The following is a 16,760-nucleotide window of genomic DNA, read 5'->3' as shown; positions in this document are numbered from 1 at the left end:
TCCTGGAGGTAGTTTGGCCCAACTCTAGCCGCCGTGCTCTCTGCAACGAATGGTGCTAGTGGAAAGTTTTCCCAAAAAGCAAACATCCCACTATGCATGTGCATCAGCATCACTGGTGCATGCCTCTCGTTCTCCTCTCTCCTTATCTCTTTCTCTCACACTCCACCCGTACATACTCATCCATCCATCCATCTCTCTCCCATGACAGCTCTCTCTCTTCTCTATCCTGTTGCTCTCTTTCCTCTATCCGGAGTTGGCATGGAGGAGGCGCACAATGGCGTGTGGGCGTGTAGCGTGGGCCGTTGCATCCCTCGACGTGCAAGCTCGATGGCGAATGGGGTGACACGAAGACGCCATTGACCAGAGTTATGGCCAGGGTTGGGCCAAGCCAAGGTGAGGCGTCGTGAGCACTTGGTGAACCACCAAGATGAGGACATGAATGTCGGACACGCATCATCATCGTCGGTGAGTCACACCTTGCGAGGTGTGCAAGAGGGTTTGGTCCGAAAAACCAGGTGTTGATGATTTGATGGTTTGGTCCTTAAAACATGGTAAATCCTTTAATATACAATATGTTAACAGCAGATGAGGAAGAACAGAGGAATCGGAACTGGGGAAGGGAAGCACAACAATTGGGGCAGGATGAGACGCCAGAGTTCTTAGTTGTAGGATAGTTTGTTCATTACAATGGTAGATGACCCCTTCCACAAGAAGGTGCTAGCCTATATAGCAAGACACACACACATCTTCAGTAGCTTGGTGAAACAACCCCCGATTTTCGCGAAGGAAAATCCACAGAGTCGAAGTGTAATAAGACCGCTGAAGATCATATCACCCGAATTCTAGCCGAATATCACATCCATACAACGTATTATCAGAGTACAAATGGTGCGGAATTACATAATTTATTACATCGCCGCATTGGCGGAATTAAAAGTAGCATTCATTCAGAACAGCTTGAAGATAAGATCGCCAAAACTCGAGCGTAGGCACGAACCCCTCAACCGTCAAACTCCTCGGAGCTATACTCCTCAGCAGAACCTGTGTGCCAAAATTTATCAGTACGATTTGTACTGGCCACTCCCAACCCTATGAGCAATGCTTTGTGGAAATTAGATGCATGTCGGATATAATCAAAGAAACCTATAAGGCTGGGGTTTTCTATGCATTTAGCATATCAAGTATGAATAAAAGTATAGTCAAGTTTTAATACCATTTCCACACACATTCCATCCCATTCCCTTTCCAGAGCCAGGTTTCGATCCTGGAATCGATATACCACCATCTCCACATTATCACCATACCATATCTATACCATCGCTCAGTCGACAGGCCAACTCCCTCTCGGCACTGTCTCAAGGCCCGTAGCCCCTGGCTACGACCGACACTCTCTCCCGGGGGAAGAAGAGAAGGACTCATCTCACTATCTAGTTTAAGCGAAACCCAGGAAAGGTCCATAGCCGATAAGTCGGCACATGTATCGATCGATCAACCATACACTCTGCAGAGGTTTTACATAACCACAAGATCCGCCTTCCTCGCTGACCGTCGTCAACTGGGCTGATTCCGGCCGCTTGCTAGCCTAGGATAATGCCACTCTACCATTCAGCCCTGGTACACCCCAAGTCCAGTCTGGGGTGGCTGAAACTGTGAGTCATGAGCCGGGTCCACAAGGTCTCCATGAAGTCTCGGAAGGGTGTGGGGGAATCCTCCGCGCCCCGTACATCCTTACACTGTCCGCTATCAACCTAGCAGTAGTGGCAATATCCTACCAAGTAGTCCGGCCGTCCTGCACTATATAGGGCGAGTGGTACGTAAGGCTTCCCGGTGAATCTGAGTACTAGTAAGTCCTTGGGGATGACCAAGCCAGAATGTCTTCACCAGGGTTTCCATTACCGTGCCACCACAGCACCTCCATCCCGGGCTCCTCCCATCACAGGTTCACACCCAGGACCACCTCATATACCATTTACCCACCACAGGTATCCATTCCAGGGGTGCCTAGGTAGCACCCAATGGCAAGACTTGCCCCAGGCTCGTCGTATACTCTGACTTGGTCGACACAACCCTCACCCTCCACGCACCCAAGTCACACACGCAGCACTCTCCCCATAGTCTGGATAACTCCAGTTTCCACCACGCAACAGTGTAGTACAAGCGTAGTAGAAGTAATAAGCAATGAAATATAGCAGCAAGCGTGTGTCTAGCCTAATAGCAGGGTGAGCAGGGGTAAGGTTGCGTCAAGGTAAAGACCATCAAGAAAGCATACTACCATGCAAATCCTATCATAGTGATTATAACAATGAAGTAAAGCAATAGCAGCTCTAAATTAGCCATGCGTAATAGGTGCTACGAGATTAGGTGGGATGTGGCACCTTCGGTGTAGTCATCTACGTACTCCTCACAGTACTCATGATCCTCGTCCGTCTGGTTCTCCTCCGAGTCTGCAAACGATCGCATTATAGTCGCGTTAGTGACATCTATAGAATAGCACAAAGAAGCAATGAAAATTTAAAAGAGCCAAATGCACTCAAACATGGGTTCATTGCGTAGAGCTTCATTTTAGATGAATTTTGGTCCTGGTTTTGTATTTTTCTGAGGTCATATGAATTAGTTATGAATTTCCAGCATGACGTCATTCGCTCGGCTCTGAGCTGACAGGTGGGGTCTAGCTGACGTCAGCATGACGTCATCAACGTCGTCAGTTCCGACAGGTGGGTCCAGGGCTCTTGGGTCACTAACATGTGGGTCCGGTCAAAGTCAACGGTCAACGGTCAGGGTCACTGACGTGTGGGGCCAGGGCTGCTGACGTCAGTAGATGATGTCATCGTGACGTCAGCATGACGTCACCCTGGCTGTGTTGGCTTCTGACGTGTGGGTCCCGCGTGACGTCAGCATCTGACATGTGGGTCCAGAGTGTCTGTGCCACTGACTTGTGGGGCCAGGTCAATGGTCAACGTTGACCGGTCAACGTTCAACGTGGGCCGGGTCTCAAACGGGCTCTGGTGGGCTCGGGTTGGGCCGGTCTGGGCCGGGCCGGGCCGGACACGTGGCAAGCTGTGACGCTGCCACGTCGTTGCCGTGGGCCTCTTCTGGGCTTCGTCCACAGCGCTGGCTCACGGTGCGTGGTTCATGGTGGACGCCGGTTCACGGTCCATGGACCCAAGACAGGGTCCATGGTGGACCGAGTCCTCCCTTCATCTCCTCCGTTGCGGTCTTCGTGAACCGAGTGCACGCGCGTGTGTGGCCGGCGAGGATGAATGCTCTGTTTCCTTGCCGGCGTGTTCCCGCCGGCACCGTGCTCACCGGCGAGCTTCTGCAGCGGCGCAAGCGTCCGATTGACGTGGGGAAAAACACTGCCAGGTCTCGGCGACTGTGATGGTGGGGTCTAGATGGCGTCCGGGGCTTCCCAAGGCGTTGGCCACGACGAACGGTGGCTCGGCGTGGCGGTGCACGTCGGCGGGCCCCTTCCAGCGGCGCGAGCGTTCAACTAAGGTGGGCAATGGCCCGGCCTTACCATGGCAATTGCCCTGGTGACGCTAGCGAGGTGGCTAGATGGCTCCTGTTGGCTGGCCATGGTGGCGGCAGTCCTCGTACACCGGCGAGCGTGGTCGGTTCTCCTGGGCTTGGCAAGACGGTCAGGGCAGTCGTGGACGTGCGCGTGAGTTACCCGTGGCTCTAGGGAACAGGACGGGTGAGACAAGGAGACGCCAGGCGCTCCCAGCGGACCTGGCCACGGTGGAGTCGACGCGGTGGCGGCGGTGCTCCGGCCGTGGCGCAGTGTGGCCTCCGGGGTCCTCCAGTGATCTACGTCTACCCTCATCGCGAGCGTGGCATCTTCCACGGCGAGAAGGAGCCAGCCAAGGTGGTGGCGTCGCTTCTACTGCGGTGATGCGGCCGTGGTGTCTCGCCATGACCGTGCGCATGTCTACGGTGTGCGCCCATGTGTGCTCATGTCCAGGGGGCTTAGGAGGAGGTCTCAGCGGCGAACGGCTCACCGTCGGTGTTGAGGGCGAGAGGATGGTGGTGCAGCGACGGGTCGTGGCCGTGTAGCTCCAGAAGCAGTGCCGTGCAGTGTCGTCCACTCTGGCTTGATCCGCGGCAGTGCCCCGAAGCCCGGCGTGCTCCCGGCCCTCCTCCTAGCAGTGGCTCCGCCCTCCTCTCCCAAACTCCTCCTCAGCCTTCTACTCTCGGTGTGAAGTGGTTGGCCACCAAGTGGCGGTGGGGCGATGGGACGAGCGCTGGGGCAACCGAGGGCCGTGGCTTTATAGCCAAAGCTCTGAGCTCCCAAGGCAGATGGCATTGTGCGGTGGAGGCGTGTGCACCGCATTAGACGGTGGCGCGGGGTTGCGTGAGCGCGGCGCAAGGGGGACAGGGTCATGCCCTGGACGTGACCTCCTGGCCTACCCCTGTCATCGCTGTCGGGTCCTGGTCGCGCGGCGGTTGAGCGTGGCGTGGAGAAGATGAACAGGGGAAAGCTGACGGGTGGGGTCCAGCGGGCAGTGGCAGCGAGCGATGCAGCAGGGCGCGTGGGTGGGGGCGATGCACTGGGCCACGAGCTGGGCTGGCCGCGTGAGTTGGGGCCGGCCTGCTACTGCGCGCGCGTGGGCCAGCAGAGGGGGAGAGGTGAAGGGCTGGCTGGGCCGCGAAGCCGAGCTGGCCTGGGCCGCGAGGCCTTCTCCTCTTTTCTTTTCTTTTCTGTTTTTCTTCCTTCTCCATTGTTTAAATTCTAATTGATTTGGAATTTGAATTCAAAATTGATGTAACTTATTTATCGAAGTTTAAGTAAATTTTATCTAACTATTTTGTATAACAAAAATTAGATGTAGTTTTGTTATACAAAAATAGGATTAGTTTTTCTCTTTAAGCAATTATTCTTTGTCTTGACTAAATATTACTTTAAGGTTTATTTCTTTCAAAGAGTTGTTAAGCATTACATGAAGCAAATGGAAATCCAAATCACAATTTGAATTAACAATGTATGCAATACTTTATTTGTTAGATTTTAAATAAACATAGTTAACTATTGTCATGCCATGCTTATGTGTTGACTTGGGTTGGGGTTAGACCTAATGCATCCCTTAAGTTGGGTTTCTATACATGACACTCATCGACACATGGGAGTTCTAAGAAAAATTTTGCAGTTGGTATTTTTGGTGTATGGATTTTTGGGTTGTTACAGTCCTACCCCGTTAACAGAATCTCGTCCACGAGATTAAAGCGTAACGTACTCTTCGAAAAGATAAGGATAGTGTAGCCGGAGGTCAGACTCTTTCTCCCATGTTGCTTCTCTCTCTGTGTGATTGCTCCATTGGATCTTGCACATAGGAATAGTCTTGCTTCGGGTCTCTTTGGTATCTCTGCCCAGAATTCTGATAGGATGTTCTTTATACTCAAGTGTATCTTGAATGTCAAGTATATCAGTTGGAACTACTTCATCGGGCACTCTCAAACACTTGCGTAGCTGTGAGACATGGAATACGGGATGTACACCCATCAATTCCTCTGGTAGCTCAAGCTTGTAAGCGAGCTTTCCAATCCTCTTACAAATCTTGTATGGGCCAACAAATCTAGGGGCAAGCTTTCCTTTCACATGGAATCTAACAGTTCCACGTAGCGGGGATACTTTGAGATAGACGAAGTCTCCCACATTGAACTCAAGTTCTCTTCTTCTTTTGTCAGCATAGCTTTTGTATCGACTTTGGGCAATTCTCAAGTTCTCCTTCACTTGAGCAACTCCTTCTTCGGCATCTTGAATCTTGGCGGAGTCAAAGAATGATCTTTCTCCCGGTTGGGACCACATCAAAGGTGTCTTACAAGGTCTACCATACAGAGCTTCAAATGGTGACATCTTAATACTGGCTTGGTAGCTATTGTTGTAAGAAAACTCTGCATAGGGTAGGCATTTCTCCCAATCAGAGCCATAATTCAGTACACTAGCGCGAAGCATGTCTTCTAAGATCTGATTTACTCATTCCGTCTGTCCATCTATTTGTGGGTGATAAGCGGTACTGAAATCAAGTTTGGTTCCAATGGACTTGTGTAGAGCTTCCTAGAATCAGGACATAAACTGAGGACCACGATTAGATACAATACTAGAGGGAGCTCCATGCAGTCTAAGAATATGCTCAACATATAGATCTACTAATTTTTCTGCATTGGTCTTGGTCTTCACTGGTACAAAGTGAGCAATCTTGGTCAGATGATCAACAATCACCCAGATGGAATCATTGCCTCTCTGTGAACGGGGCAATCCAACTATGAAATCCATGGATATGCTCTCCCACTTCCACTCGGGAATGTCAAGAGGCTTTAGCAATCCTGCAGGCCTTTGATGTTCAGCCTTGACTCTATTACAGGTGTCACATCGTGCCACATGTCCCACAATGTCTGTCTTCATGCCTTTCCACCAAAAGTGTTTCTTCAAGTCTTGATACATCTTTGAACCTCCAGGGTGAATACAGTACTTAGAATCATGAGCTTCCGACAGAATTTCCTCTCGTAGTGCTGGATCAGAAGGTACACAGATTCTGTCCTTGAACTAGATGGTTCCTTGTTCATCTTCATGGTGGTTGGTCTTGTAGCCTAGTTTCATCAGACCACGGAGATACCCAATTTCTTCACAACTTTTCTGAGCTTAATGGATGCAATCTGTGAGATCATACTGTATACAGAGCTCTTTCAACAAGCCATGCGGTAGTATCTCAAGTTAGAAATCTTCAATCTCTTCCTTGAGTTCCGGTGGTACGAATTCAGTGACCAAGGTGTGACAGTAACTCTTGCGACTAAGAGCATCTGCGACTACATTAGCTTTTCCCGGATGATAGTGAATTTCTAGGTCATAATCCTTGATCAACTCTAGCCATCAGCGTTGCCTCATGTTTAGATCTTCCTGTGTGAAAAAGTACTTCAAGCTCTTGTGATCCGTATAGATATCACACTTATTGCCTATCAAGTAGTGCCTCCAGATTTTTAAGGCATGTACAACTGCTGCTAATTCAAGATCATGGGTTGGGTAACAATTCTCGTGTTCTTTCAACTATCGAGATGCATATGCTATTACTCTCCCATCTTTCATCAGTACACATCCAAGTCCTTGACGGGATGCATCATAATAGACTACAAAATCTTTACTGATATCAGGCAATGCTAGTACAGGAGTTGTGGTAAGCTTCTGTTTCAATTCCTGGAAGCTTTGTTCGCACTCGGGCGTCCATTCAAACTCCTTAGTCTTCTTCAGAAGGTTGGTCATTGGACGGGCTATCTTGGAGTTCTCTATGAATCGGCGATAATATCCAGCCAATCCCAAGAAACTTCTGACTTCTATCACATTACGTGGTTGATCCCACTCTTTCACGGCTTCAATCTTGGCCAAGTCAACTGCAACACCTTCATCTGATAGTACATGGCCTAGGAAGGCAACTTTCTATAGCCAAAACTCGTATTTGCTGAACTTTGCGTAGAGCTGATGTTGGGCTAGTTTCTCAAGCACCGTTCTCAGATGATGTTCGTGTTCTTCAACGGTGGATGAATAGACAAGGATGTCATCAATGAATACTACCACGAACTTATCTAGTTCATCCATGAAAACCTTATTCATCATGTTCATGAAGTATGCAGGAGCATTCGTGAGTTCAAAGGACACCACGGTGAACTCAAACTGCCCATACCTTGTCACAAAAGCTATCTTCGGGATGTCACTCTCTCGAATCTTCATCTGATGATAGCCAGATCTGAGATCAATCTTGGAGAAATACTTGGCACCTCGAATTTGATCAAGCAGATCATCAATCCTTGGCAGGGGGTACTTATTCTTGATGGTGACTGCGTTCAAGTTCCGGTAATCAATGCACATTCTCATCGAGCCATCCTTTTTCTTAACAAACAGAACAGGGGATCCCTAGGGTGAAGCACTGGGTCTGATATATCCCTTCGAGATGAGCTCATCAAGCTGTTTCTTGATCTCGGCCAGTTCATCAACTGACATGCGATAGGGTCTCTTGGCAATGGGTCCTGTTCCCGGCAAAAGATCAATGATGAACTCTACATCATGGTCTGGTGGCATACCCGGTAATTCTTCAGGGAATACATCGGGATAGTCTCTGACCACAGGCACATCATGAACTATCTTCTCCTCTTTCTACGATTCTGAACTCGCTTTAAGGGCACACAAGATAGAGGTGGACTTTCCGGACTGGGGTTCACATCTGATGACTTGGCCTGATGGGTGGGTCGCTTGGACATATCTAGGTGAACATGATATGATACCTCAGTGAATGGTTAACCAATCCATACCTAAGATGACATCTAGGTTTGTGGAAGGTAATAAGGTTAGGTCGGCTTTAAAGATAAGACCCTCAATGGTAAGACTCACTCCCTTATAGATGTGGGTGCATTTCAGGTCTCCTAAAGGTGTGCTAGTGATGATAGGCTTTTCACGTGGGGTTACAGGCAGGTCATGTTCTCGTGCAAACTTGGATGATATGTAGGAACAAGTTGCTCCAGAGTCAAATAGAACTGATGTAGTATTGCCATTAACTAAAAACATACCGTACACAACGTCAGGGGCAGCCTGTGCTTCCTCGGTGTCCGGATGGTTGAGACGTCCACGAGTAGCAGATCCCTTGAACTGCGACTTCTGAGCAGCTGAGTTCTGAGGGCACTCAGTGGCTTTGTGACCTGGTTGGCCACAAGCAAAGCAGGTGAAAGGCGTACCGCCTGTAGGGGTTGGCGTGGGTGCCTTCCAGTTTCTAGTGCTTGGTGCGGAGCGGTTCTGTGTTGGGCGTTCACTCGCTAAGCGGGGACGGTTGAAGCAGTCCTGAGTGTTGCGGTCCTGAGCATAACGGTCCCGGGTGTATTGATCCTGAGCAGGGCGGGAGTATTTGGCGGTGTAGCCTCCACTACCCCTACTCAATCTAGGATTATCATCCCTGTTGTGGCGAGAGCGTTCCCTGGATGGTGCATCTCTGCGGAACCTCTTGCGTTCACGTCCACGGAAAGACTCCTCAGGCTTACGCTTCCTCTCCCTGTACTCTTCTCTAGCTTCAGCGTGATCTTTCTCAATCTAGATGCAGCGATCCACCAGAGCATGCAACGTGTTACTCTTAATACCGCCAAACTTCAGCTTGATGTGCGGGTTAAGTCCCTTGCGGTAATAGTACAACTTCTCCTTCTTAGAGTTCACAACATAGGAAGGTGCATAGCGAAGAAGATTGGTGAAACGAGTAGTGTACTCGGTCACCTTGTCCTTTCCCATCTTGATGTTGCGGAACTCCTCAGCTTTGGCCTCCATGACACCCTTGGGAATGTGGTACTCAGTGAATGCTTCGGTGAACTCATCCCAAGAGATGTTGGTAGGGTCCTCATGGGAATCACTAAAACTGTCCCACCAGGTGCGTGCTGCACCTATGAGCTGGTGTGCGGCTGCTCCAACACACTCATCATCGGTGAAAGTAGTGAGGTCAAGCTTCTTCTCCATCTCCTTGAGCCAGTCATCGGCTACAAGCGGGTCAGGGTCGGTGCCATCATAGGTAGGTGGCCTTAGCTTCAGAAATCCTTCCAGCTTCCTTTGGAAGTCGTTCTGCTGACCTCCCTGGCGACGGTTTGCTCCTTCAACAAGAGCTGCAAGAAGCTGAGTCTGTTGTGCCATCACCTCTGCCAGGTTCGGTGGTGGTGGTGGTGGAATGTTCTCCTCAGGCGGCGGGGTATTCTCCAGGTGGAAGGGTATCCCTCCACATCCACGGCCACGACCATGGCCACGGTTGTTGCCACCACGCCCCCCATTTGGTTCAACTGGTTCAGGGGTGGGCGCACGTCCATGGTTCATTAGGCGATTAGATCGGCGATTCGACATCTGCAACACGGATCATAGAAATTTAGTGTTTGTGCCATAAGTGCTTATGTTTCAATATGATTACATGATTTTAACATTTTAAAGAAAAACATTTATACTATCCAACACTCATTATAAAGAAGCAATAAGGTCCATAAAATGCAGTAAGATCCAAAACATGCATCACATGGGTTTTATTACATAGCATCATCTCTAGTAGCTACACTTGAAGACGTGCGAGAATCGTACTACGCATAAAGTATAATACATCTCATAAGGGGTACATCATGGGGTACAACTCATGGAAGCCACTGACGTGACTCATGACCACGTAGGGTCATCTACTCTAACTCGTACACCGCAGCTGGGACACAACTGTTTTTGATCTCGATCTCCTCGTCAGACTTGTGAAGTCAGGACATGTACTTCAAGGCCTCGGCGAGCTCCTCAGTAGGCTTGGCTCTAGGTAGGGTAGGGCAGGCATCTAGGTTGAGATGTGTCGGGGCTAACTCAAACTCCTCTATCCTAGGCTTCGTCTTGCTATGAATCTCCTTGGGTAGCTGATCCCACATACCCTTCATCTCCTTGAGGCGCTTCTTGTCAGACTTCTGCCAAGCCTGCCAAGTCCTCTCACACTTGTCCTGTAGGTACTCGTTCTGCCTGAGTGCCTCGATCAGGTGACCCTAGTTGCGAACGGCCTTCTTCCTGAACTCCTCTAAATCCTGAGTCATGGTCTTGTTTCAAGATTGGATTTTCAGCATATCAATCCCCTTGGACCTCTCTCTGTCTCCTCTGCGGTTGAACTCGACCTTCTTGTCGTCCAACTCTCTCTGCAACTCCAAGACCTTGCTATCAAGGTAGCAGTTCCTGTTGCCTAGGTCAGCGGCTTTGTCCTGTAAGTCTGCGACCTCGGTTCTGTGGACTTCTTCACGACGGTTGAGTTCGTCCTGTAGCTTGGCAACTGTCTCGAGCAGACTAGCTCGCTCCTGTGCTCCATGCGAGTCTCGCCCCTGGTACTCCCACAGAAGGGCCAGGTCCTATCGTCTCCTCTGCTCCAGTTGGGTCACGTACCTATCCTGCTCCAGTAGGTGGATAGCTAAGACACGAAGGCATCTGTCCTCCTTGGTGAAGATAACTCTACCGGCTGCAAAGCTCTGCTCACTAGGGGTAAGGCTGAGGTCGAGGGCCTGGGGTAGTAGACGGAACTCTATCATCTTCAGGTGCTCGTAGTGGTCCCTCATCACTCTATGAAGTGCCTTGTGTGAGATAGCTCGCAGTCCCTCCTCGACTGTGTCCTCTATAGTCAACTCGGTGAAAGCTGGGATAGAAGGTAAGGTAGTGCTAGCTGGGAACTCGATTGAGGTGACAACCGGTCCTTCGATTCCTCCTTCCTGAGCTAGCTTCCTAGTGCAGGTGACCTTGACAAGCTTGTCGGGGACTCCTAATGTGACGAGAACTCGGCAGAGAGTCTATGCAAATCCCCCGAGCTCACTTAAGTCAAAGGTAAGCTTGGCATGGTCCAGAGGTAGCGGTCCTAGAGGCGACCAGTCGACGTTCGTTGCCATCTGCATGTTTTAAGGAACAGGTGTCAGCAGGTCAATATTAGATAAGCCTTGCATAAAAGTAAATGCAGGGTCGGTGTATAACCGAAAAAGGGCTATTCACGTCCTATCCTATCGTCCATTCCTAAGGGTTTCATCCTATGGTCAAGTATGACTCTGATACCAACTGAAACAACCCCCGATTTCAGCAAAGGGAAATCCACAGAGTCGAAGTGTAATAAGACCGCTGAAGATCATATTACCCGAATTCCAGCCGAATATCACATCTATACAACGTATTATCAGAGTACAAATAGTGCGGAATTACATAATTTATTACATCGCCGCATTGGTGGAATCAAAAGTAGCATTCATTCAGAATAGCTTGAAGATAAGATCGCCAAAACTCGAGCGTAGGCACGAACCCCTCAACCGTCAAACTCCTCGGAGCTATACTCCTCAGCAGAACCTGTGTGCCAAAATTTATCAGTATGATTTGTACTGGCCACTCCCAACCCTATGAGCAATGCTTTGTGGAAATTGGATGCATGTCGGATATAATCAAAGGAACCTATAAGGCTGGGGTTTCCTATGCATTTAGCATATCAAGTATGAATAAAAGTATAGTCAAGTTTTAACACCATTCCCACACACATTCCACCACATTCCCTTTCCAGAGCTAGGTTTTGATCCTAGGATCGATATACCACCATCTCCACATTATCACCATACCATCTCCATACCATCGCTCAGTCGATAGGCCAACTCCCTCTCGGCACTGTCTCAAGGCCCGTAGCCCCTGGCTACGACCGACACTCTCTCTCGGGGGAAGAAGAGAAGGACTCATCTCACTATCTAGTTTAAGCAAAACCTAGGAAAGGTCCATAGCCGACAAGTCGGCACATGTATCGATCGATCAACCATACACTCTGCAGAGGTTTTACATAACCACAAGATCCGCCTTCCTCACTGACCATCATCAACTGGGCTGATTCTGACCGCTTGCTAGCCTAGGATAATGCCACTCTACCATTCAGCCCTGGTACACCCCAAGTCCAGTCTGGGATGGCTGAAACTGTGAGTCATGAGCCAGGTCCACAAGGTCTCCATGAAGTCTCAGAAGGGTGTGGGGGAATCCTCCGTGCCCCGTACCTCCTTACACTGTCCGCTATCAACCTAGCAGTAGTGGTAATATCCTACCAAGTAGTCCGGCCATCCCGCACCATATAGGGCGAGTGATACGTAAGGCTTCCCGGTGAATCTAAGTACTAGTAAGTCCTTAGGGATGACCAAGCCAGAATGTCTTCATTAGGGTTTCCATTATCGTGCCACCACAGCACCTCCACCCCGGGCTCCTCCCATCACAGGTTCACACCCAGGACCACCTCATATACCATTTACCCACCACAGGTATCCATTCCAGGGGTGCCCAGGTAGCACCCCATGGCAAGACTTGCCCCAGGCTCGTTGTATACTCCGACTTGGTCGACACAACCCTCACCCTCCGCGCACCCAAGTCACACATGCAACACTCTCCCCATAGTCTGGATAACTCCAGTTTCCACCACGCAACAGTGTAGTACAAGCGTAGTAGAAGTAATAAGCAATGAAATATAGCAGCAAGCGTGTGTCTAGCCTAATAGCAGGGTGAGCAGGGGTAAGGTTGCGTCAAGGTAAAGGCCATCAAGAAAGCATACTACCATGCAAATCCTATCATAGTGATTATAACAATGAAGTAAAGCAATAACAGCTCTAAATTAGCCATGCGTAATAGGTGCTACGAGATTGGGTGGGATGTGGCACCTTCGGTGTAGTCATCTCCGTACTCCTCACGGTACTCACGATCCTCGTCCGTCTGGTTCTCCTCCGAGTCTGCAAACGATCGCATTATAGTCGCATTAGCGACATCTATAGAATAGCACAAAGAAGCAATGAAAATTCAAAAGAGCCAAATGCACTCAAACATGGGTTCATTGCGTAGAGCTTGATTTTAGATGAATTTTGGTCCTAGTTTCATATTTTTCTGAGGTCATATGAATTAGTTATGAATTTCCGAAGTTTAAATCATTTCTGAAATGGAAAAAGGCTGAATTAATCCTGGGCTGACACGTGTCGTGCTGTGACTGGTCCACGTGGCATGCTGACGTCAGCATGATGTCAGCATGACGTCATTCGCTCGGCTCTGAGCTGACAGGTGGGGTCTAGCTGACGTCAGCATGATGTCAGCATGACGTCATCAACGTCGTCAGTTCCGACAGGTGGGTCCAGGGCTCTTCGGTCACTAACATGTGGGTCCAGTCAAAGTCAACGGTGAGTCAATAGTCAACGGTCTACGGTCAATGGTCAGGGTCACTGACGTGTGGGGCTAGGGCTGCTAACGTCAGCAGCTGATGTCATCGTGACGTCAGCATGATGTCACCCTGCTGTGTTGGCTTCTGACTTGTGGGTCCCGTGTGACGTCAGCATGACGTCAGCATGACGTCATCATCTGACATGTGGGTCCAGAGTGTCTGTGCCACTGACTTGTGGGGCCAGGTCAATGGTCAACGTTGACCGGTCAACGGTCAACGTGGGCCGGGTCTCAAACAGGCTCTAGTGGGCTCGAGTTGGACCGGTCTGGGCCGGGCTGGGCTGGACACGTGGCAAGCTGTGACGCTGCCATGTCATAGCCATGGGCCTCATCTGGGCTTCGTCCACAGCGCTGGCTCACGGTGCGTGGTTCATGGTGGACGTAGGTTCACGGTCCATGGACCTAAGACAGGGTCCATGGTAGACTGAGTCCTCCCTTCATCTCCTCCGTTGCGGTCTTCGTCAACCGGGTGCACGCGCATGTGTGGCCAGCGAGGATGAATCATCTGTTTCCTTGCCGGCGTGTTCCCATCGGCACCGTGCTCACCGGCGAGCTTCCGCAGCGGCACAAGCATCCAATTGACGTGGGGGAAAAAACACTGCCAGGTCTCGGCGACTGCGATGGTGTGGTCTAGATGGCGGTCGGGGCTTCCCAAGGCGCTAGCCACGGCGAACGGCGGCTCGGCGTGGCGGTGCATGTCGGCGGGCCCCTTCCAGCGGCGTGGGCGTTCAACTAAGGTGGGCAACGGCCCGGCCTTACCATGGCGAGTGCCCTGGTGACGCTAGTGAGGTGGCTGGATGGCTCCTGTTGGCTGGCCATGGTGGCGGCAGTCCTCGTACACCGGCGAGCGGTGGTCGGTTCTCCTGGGCTTGGCAAGACGGCCAGGGCAGTCATGGACCTGCGCGTGAGTTACCCGTGGCTCCAGCGAACAGGACGGGCGAGACAAGGAGACGACAGGCGCTCCCAGCGGACCTGGCCATGGTGGAGTCGACGCGGTGGCAGCGGTGCTCCGGCCATGGCGCGGTGTGGCCTCTGGGGTCCTCCAGTGATCTACGTCTACCCTCATCATGAGCGTGGCGTCTTCCGCGGCGAGAAGGAGCCAGCCAAGGCGGTGGCATCGCTTCTACTGCGGGGATGCGGCCACGGTGGCTTCACCACGGCCGTGCGCGTGTCTATGGTGTGCGCCCATGCGTGCTCGTGTCTAGGGGGCTTAGGAGGAGGTCTCAGCGGTGAACGGCTCACCGTCGGTGTTGAGGGCGAGAGGATGGCGGTGCAGCGATGGGTCGTGGCCATGTAGCTCCGGAAGCAGTGCCGTGCAGTGTCGTCCGCTCCGGCTTGATCCGCGGCGGTGCCCCGAACCCCGGCGTGCTCCCGGTCCTCCTCCCAGCAGTGGCTCCGCCCTCCTCTCCCGAACTCCTCCTCAGCCTTCTACTCTCGGTGTGAAGTGGTTAGCCACCAAGTGGCGGCGGGGCGATGGGACGAGCGCTGGGGCAACCGAGGGCCGTGGCTTTATAGCCGAAGCTCTGAGCTCCCAAGGCGGACGGCATTGTGCGGTGGAGGCATGTGCACCACATCAGACGGTGGCGCGGGGTTGCGTGAGCGCAGCATAAGGGGGACAGGGTCATGCCCCGGGCGTGACCTCCTGGCCCGCCCCTGTCATCGCTGTCGGGTCCTGGTCGCACGGCGGTTGAGCGTGGCGTGGAGAAGATGAATAGGGGAAAGCTGATGGGTGGGGTCCAGCGGGCAGTGGCAGCGAGCGATGCAGCAGGGCGCTCGGGCGGGGGCGATGCGCTGGGCTGTGAGCTGGGCTGGCCACGCGAGTTGGGGCCGGCCTGCTACTGCGCGCGTGTGGGCCAGCAGAGGGGGAGAGGTGAAGGGCTGGCTGGGCCGCGAAGCCGAGCTGGCCTGGGCCACGAGGCCTTCTCCTCTTTTCTTTTCTTTTCTGTTTTTCTTCCTTCTCCATTGTTTAAATTCGAATTGATTTGGAATTTGAATTCAAAATTGATGTACCTTATTTATCGAAGTTTAAGGAAATTTTATCTAACTATTTTGTATTACAAAAATTAGATGTAGTTTTGTTATACAAAAATAGGATTAGTTTTTCTCTTTAAGCAATTATTCTTTGTCTTGACTAAATATTACTTTAAGGTTTATTTCTTTCAAAGAGTTGTTAAGCATTACATGAAGCAAATGGAAATCCAAATCACAATTTGAATTAACAATGTATGCAATACTTTATTTGTTAGATTTTAAATAAACACAGTTAACTAATGTCATGCCATGCTTATGCGTTGACGGGTTGGGGTTAGACCTAATGCATCCCTTAGGTTGGGTTTCTATACATGACACTCATCGACACATGGGAGTTCTAAGAAAAATTTTGCAGTTGGCATTTTTGGTGTATGGATTTTTGGGTTGTTACACTTGGGATTCTCCCCAGTGAATAGAGCTCCATAGAATAGAGCTCGAAGTAGTCCTCACAATTAGTGATCCAGAGCTTGGGATTCTCCCTAGTGAACACCGGAAAATTGAACTTCGGCAACTTGCTACTTGAGTGCTGAGGACCCAACTGTGTATGTCGGTCATGAACTCCCTCGGTGGCCCCAACAAACAAGCGATCATCAGTATCAATCCATGCACTCAAAAAGAGAACGACGTAAACGGGGAATGGGTTTGGGAAGTGGGTGGGATTTGAAATCGAGCGTACCCTTGACCGGGAGTGGAGTCAGGGACTCAAACTCCTAGTGTTGTGTTTCGACGCGGTGCCCGACAACAGGGCTTGTGTTTGGGTGCTTAGCGGATGAAGTCGCCGCGGCCACCACCAGTTGCGCCAGGATGCCAGCGGGCATGGCCGGTGCGGCGTCGAGCACCACACAGCTGATGGACTTGCGCAACGCCGTCATCTCCTCACGCATCTTCTCGATCGCACCCTCCTGCTCGCGTAGGGTGCCGACTTTGGATCAGAGCTCCTCCACGGACGCATCCATGGTTGGGCGCCAATCGTCGAACACCCGGACGACATCCTCCACACGGCCGA

This window comes from Miscanthus floridulus, chromosome 7, assembly GCF_019320115.1.
Source record: "Miscanthus floridulus cultivar M001 chromosome 7, ASM1932011v1, whole genome shotgun sequence".
Classification (NCBI taxonomy): domain Eukaryota; kingdom Viridiplantae; phylum Streptophyta; class Magnoliopsida; order Poales; family Poaceae; genus Miscanthus; species Miscanthus floridulus.
The sequence above is the reverse complement of the archived record's forward strand: the minus strand, read 5'-3'. Positions refer to the sequence as shown.